The sequence below is a fragment of the Nomia melanderi genome, unplaced genomic scaffold (genome assembly GCF_051020985.1).
Source record: "Nomia melanderi isolate GNS246 unplaced genomic scaffold, iyNomMela1 scaffold0907, whole genome shotgun sequence".
Taxonomy (NCBI): domain Eukaryota; kingdom Metazoa; phylum Arthropoda; class Insecta; order Hymenoptera; family Halictidae; genus Nomia; species Nomia melanderi.
In genome coordinates, this window is record NW_027476021.1 from 8735 (window position 1) to 15000 (window position 6266).

Here is a 6266-nt window from a genome sequence, read left to right on the forward strand (position 1 = left end):
AGATGACCTTGTGATTCCTTCGTCGGGCACTGGTAAAGGGTGGCGATGATGCGTTCTATAATAGAAATACCCGTCGTAGCGTTTCTTCCGAGTCAACCCGCTCACGAAACTCTCTCTCGTCGTGGAATCCCCGCGTCGGAGAGTAAAACGCGAATTCATACTATGAAAACTTACGTCTCTCGACGATGGGACGATCCACGCGAAGAGTTGTTTACGTGCACGCGTATGGTGCGATTGCGTCGATTCGCTTTTCTGTACGGGGAGAAATAGAACGTTGAGTTGACTTATCGGGTCTTCGTTGGAATTACCGTCGCTGGCATTGTAAACTCCAGATGACCTTGTGATTCCTTCGTCGGGCACTGGTAAAGGGTGGCGATGATGCGTTCTATAATAGAAATACCCGTCGTAGCGTTTCTTCCGAGTCAACCCGCTCACGAAACTCTCTCTCGTCGTGGAATCCCCGCGTCGGAGAGTAAAACGCGAATTCATACTATGAAAACTTACGTCTCTCGACGATGGGACGATCCACGCGAAGAGTTGTTTACGTGTACGCGTATGGTGCGATTGCGTCGATTCGCTTTTCTGTACGGGGAGAAATAGAACGTTGAGTTGACTTATCGGGTCTTCGTTGGAATTACCGTCGCTGGCATTGTAAACTCCAGATGACCTTGTGATTCCTTCGTCGGGCACTGGTAAAGGGTGGCGATGATGCGTTCTATAATAGAAATACCCGTCGTAGCGTTTCTTCCGAGTCAACCCGCTCACGAAACTCTCTCTCTCGTCGTGGAATCCCCGCGTCGGAGAGTAAAACGCCGAAGGCTTACTATGAAACTTACGTCTCTCGACGATGGGACGATCCACGCGAAGAGTTGTTACGTGCACGCGTATGGTGCGATTGCGTCGATTCGCTTTTCTGTACGGGGAGTAATAGAACGTTGAGTTGACTTATCGGGTCTTCGTTGGAATTACCGTCGCTGGCATTGTAAACTCCAGATGACCTTGTGATTCCTTCGTCGGGCACTGGTAAAGGGTGGCGATGATGCGTTCTATAATAGAAATACCCGTCGTAGCGTTTCTTCCGAGTCAACCCGCTCACGAAACTCTCTCTCGTCGTGGAATCCCCGCGTCGGAGAGTAAAACGCGAATTCATACTATGAAAACTTACGTCTCTCGACGATGGGACGATCCACGCGAAGAGTTGTTTACGTGCACGCGTATGGTGCGATTGCGTCGATTCGCTTTTCTGTACGGGGAGAAATAGAACGTTGAGTTGACTTATCGGGTCTTCGTTGGAATTACCGTCGCTGGCATTGTAAACTCCAGATGACCTTGTGATTCCTTCGTCGGGCACTGGTAAAGGGTGGCGATGATGCGTTCTATAATAGAAATACCCGTCGTAGCGTTTCTTCCGAGTCAACCCGCTCACGAAACTCTCTCTCGTCGTGGAATCCCCGCGTCGGAGAGTAAAACGCGAATTCATACTATGAAAACTTACGTCTCTCGACGATGGGACGATCCACGCGAAGAGTTGTTTACGTGCACGCGTATGGTGCGATTGCGTCGATTCGCTTTTCTGTACGGGGAGAAATAGAACGTTGAGTTGACTTATCGGGTCTTCGTTGGAATTACCGTCGCTGGCATTGTAAACTCCAGATGACCTTGTGATTCCTTCGTCGGGCACTGGTAAAGGGTGGCGATGATGCGTTCTATAATAGAAATACCCGTCGTAGCGTTTCTTCCGAGTCAACCCGCTCACGAAACTCTCTCTCGTCGTGGAATCCCCGCGTCGGAGGGTAAAACGCGATATATAATAGTATATGCCAGTGGTTCGCGCGCGTCGTCTCTGAGATACGCGGTCGACAGAGTTCCGAAAACACGTGATGTGCCACGATTTCCGTGCGTCTTACATCTTTCGACGATGGGACGATCCACGCGAAGAGAACGTTCGTGCTTGCGTGAGGTGCAACAGCGTCGATTCGCTTTTCTGTACGGGGAGAAATAGAACGTTGAGTTGACTTATCGGGTCTTTCGTTGGAATTACCGTCGCTGGCATTGTAAACTCCAGATGACCTTGTGATTCCTTCGTCGGGCACTGGTAAAGGGTGGCGATGATTCGTTCTATAATAGTAATACCCGTCGTAGCGTTTCGACCGATGTCACCCGCCACGAAAGTCTCTCTCGACGTGGAAACCCCGCGCCGAAGAGTAAACGCGAAGGCTTACCATACGAAAGAAAACGGTATTATACGCCTGTGGTATGTGCGTCTCGGCTCTGTGATACGCGATCGGCAGAGTTACAAAAAAACGTTGATGGGCCACGATTTCCGTGCGTCTTACATCTTTCGACGATGGGACGATCCACGCGAAGAGTAGTTACGTGCTCGCGCGAGGTGCGATAGCGTCGATTCGCTTTTCTGTACGGGGAGAAATAGAACGATGAGTTGACTTATCGGGTCTTCGTTGGAATTACCGTCGCTGGCATTGTGAACTCCAGATGACCTTGTGATTCCTTCGTCGGGCACTGGTAAAGGGTGGCGATGATTCGTTCTATAATAGAAATACCCGTCGTAGCGATTCGGCCGAGTCACCCGCCACGAAACTCTCTCTCGTCGTGGAATCCCCATGTCGGAGAGTAAAACGCGAAGGCTAACTATATATAAGAAATATATAGTATTATTTATGCCTGTGGTTCTCCGTTTGCCCTACTCTCAGATACGCGACTCGGAGAGTTACGAATAATCGTGATGGACCACGATTTCTGTACGTCTTACATCTTTCGACGATGGGACGATCCACGCGAAGAGATCATTCCTGCTTGCGTGAGGTGCGATAGCGCCGATTCGCTTTTCTGTACGGGGAGAATAGAACGATGAGTTGACTTATCGGGTCTTCGTTGGAATTACCGTCGCTGGCATTGTAAACTCAGATGACCTTGTGATTCCTTCGTCGGGCACTGGTAAAGGGTGGCGATGATTCGTTCTATAATAGAAATACCCGTCGTAGCGATTCGGCCGTGTCACCCGCCACGAAAATCTCTCTCGTCGTGGAATCCCCGCGTCGTAGAGTAAACGCGAAGGCTTGCTATAGAAGACTATAGTTTATACGCCTGTGGTTCACCGGTTGCCTGCTCTCCGGGGTACGCGATCGCGCAGGAGTTACGGAAGAACTTGATGGGCCACGATCTCCAAGCGGCTATATCTTTCGACGATGGGACGATTCACGCGAAGAGAACGTTCGTGCATGCGTGAGGTGCGATAGCGTTGATTCGCTTGTCTGTACGGGGAGAAATAGAACGATGAGTTGACTTATCGGGTCTTCGTTGGAATTACCGTCGCTGGCATTGTAAACTCCAGATGACCTTGTGATTCCTTCGTCGGGCACTGGTAAAGGGTGGCGATGATTCGTTCTATAATAGAAATACCCGTCGTAGCGTTTCGACCGATGTCACCCGCCACGAAATTCTCTCTCGTCGTGGAATCCCCGCGTCGGAGAGTAACCGCCGAAGGCTTGCTATAGAAGACTATAGTTTATACGCCTGTGGTTCACCGGTTGCCGGCTCTCCGGGGCACGCGATCGCGCGAAGGTTACGGAGGGACGTGAAGCGCCCGAGCAATGAAACGTCCGCAGGAGGAAACGAGCAACCGCCGAACATTGTTTCGCGACGTTTCCATAATGTATTGTCGTTTCGCTCGCATCCCGCTTCTTTCCCCTAGTTTCCTCGACGCGTAGTTTCGCAGCCTTAGTGGACGAATCATTCTCGATTCGAGGAAAGATATGCAGTGGGGCGTGCAATGAGCCCGCCAGAGACCACGATCTCCAATGCGTCTTTACATCTTTCGACGATGGGATGATCCACGCGAAGAGAACGTTCGTGCTTGCGCGAGGTGCGTTAGCGTCGATTCGCTTTTCTGTACGGGGAGAAATAGAACGATGAGTTGACTTATCGGGTCTTCGTTGGAATTACCGTCGCTGGCATTGTAAACTCCAGATGACCTTGTGATTCCTTCGTCGGGCACTGGTAAAGGGTGGCGATGATTCGTTCTATAATAGAAATACCCGTCGTAGCGATTCGGCCGAGTCACCCGCCACGAAACTGTCTCTCTTTCGTCGTGGAAACCCCGCGTCGGAGAGTAAAACGCGCGAAGGCTGTGACTGTAACATATATATATACAGTATACAATGCCTGTGGTTTTTGCGCGTGTCGGCTCTTCGGTATACGCGATCGGCCAGAGTTACGGAGGGACGGTGAAGCGCACGAGAAATTGAAACGGCCGCACGATTGGAACCGAGCAACCGTCGAACATTGTTTCGCGACGTTTCCATAATGCGTTTTCGTTTCGCTCGCATACCGCTTCTTTTCCCCTAGTCTCTGAGACGCGTTTTCGAGCCGTTCTTCTACTATCGATTCTCGTAGAGAGAAGGGACCGGGTAGTCTGGAAGTGGAACCCGCATCTTGCGTGTACCGTACACGGAATTGAGAGGACCGGCCGTGAAGCTCGTTTTAAAGCCGTGCGTCTGACACCCAACTCTTGCGCGCCAATTTCGCGGCAAGAGATAATATGGGACGAATGACCGGCAAAGAGCCAGCTGTGAAGTCTGTTTTTTTAATCGAATCCGTGGACGTGTGTATGCCGTAGCGTCGCTCGTCGTGTTCGTTCATGGTCGTTCCGAGAGAAAGAACGAAAGCGGTAACGAAGGGACCGGCCGTGAAGCTCGTTTTAAAGCCGCGCGTCTGACACCCAACTCTTGCGCGCCAATTTCGCGGCAAGAGATAACATGGGACGAATGACCGGCAAAGAGCCAGCTGTGAAGTCTTTTTTCATTATTTGCTTTCAATCGATCGATCGGTACGATTCGTGCAACGTTTCGCGCGATGCGACGCGAAAACATGCGCGCAACAATAGATGCGTCTGATCGGAAGAACGCGAGGGTCGACTGCACGCGATGGATTCAGTATCGGGTAGGATACAAAATATATCCCCGTCGTTTCCACGCGTGCGAGTCTTCTGCGTCTTTCGCGGGTTTTTGAATGCACTATACGCCCGGAACGTCGAGAAATATATACATATTACTTGAACGTTTTTCGTCTCGAAAGGCTTCGGTGTCGTCTCCAAGGCGACGCCTGAATCTCCTTCGCGCGCTGGTCGGAGATTCAGGTATCAACTTTTATCTTCTCTTTGAAAGAAGAGAGATATTAGGTCGAACAAATGAGAATAAAATTATATATGTGAAATATAAAATTTATACGATTACCCTGAACGGTGGATCACTTGGCTCGTGGGTCGATGAAGAACGCAGCTAATTGCGCGTCAACGTGTGAACTGCAGGACACATGAACATCGACATTTCGAACGCACATTGCGGTCCACGGATACAATTCCTGGACCACGCCTGGCTGAGGGTCGTTTACGTACCATACACTGCTTGCGTAGCTCTGTCAAATCCCCGCCGTCGTTCACCTCTTCGGATCGAACGTTTTTTTACCGAAGGGCGCAAAGAACGTTTCTGAGTCGGGTTAAGAGAAGGATGCTACGTACGAGCGAACGATGGGTGTCTCGTCGGCGTTTGTCGCGGACACGCGAAAATTCTGTGAATTTCACGGACAGTGTACGTTCTAGTTGTTGCAAAACGATCGGAATCGTTTGTATGGACTCGCGTGAGTGTTCGCGGCGTCGTGCGTCGTTCAATTACGACCGCCCGCGGATACCGCTCCACTGCGATATGGATCTGAGCGACAACTTTTTCGGCTGTTCGTGAGATGAACGGTTTCGTGTGTTTAGAAAAATTTTTTTTCCCGCGCTCCCGACGTCACCTGAAATGATGCGTCAGAGGTGAAAGAAAATATTAAGAAGTCGAGAGAGAGAGAGACTACACACGTTTTATTCATATTTTGTATACCGTGCGTGAGACGGATGTGCACGACACGTCGTATGTCGGTATATTACCGACTGGCCCCAGGGAGATTGTTTTCTTCCTCTCTTACGAATGAGATGTACGTTTCGGAGGATCGTCGTTACCGAAACACACGGCAAAACGAGACTTCTCGCAGCAGAACCTTTATACACAATACACATCGACTCTTTTTACCCCGAGAGAGAGAGAAAAGGTGTATTTCTTTTTTTTATTTTTCGAATTCGACGCACGAACGCTTTGACGACTGGAGAAAAACACGGTGTGTGTTAAAATCGTGCGGGACGAGCATGCGTATTCGTAACGGGTCGAATAGTTCTTATTCCCCGTCGTCGCGTGTCCTCGCTGGACCACCAC

At 50.3% G+C, this 6266-nt stretch overlaps 1 non-coding gene across 1 annotated transcript; it reads left to right on the forward strand.

Moving 5' to 3' along the window:
• The first annotated feature begins 5249 nt into the window (after positions 1 to 5249).
• LOC143176844 (5.8S ribosomal RNA) lies at positions 5250 to 5404 on the forward strand. The gene has a single exon (XR_013001348.1). It is a non-coding gene; the product is annotated as a 5.8S ribosomal RNA (ribosomal RNA).
• Positions 5405 to 6266: the final 862 nt, after the last annotated feature.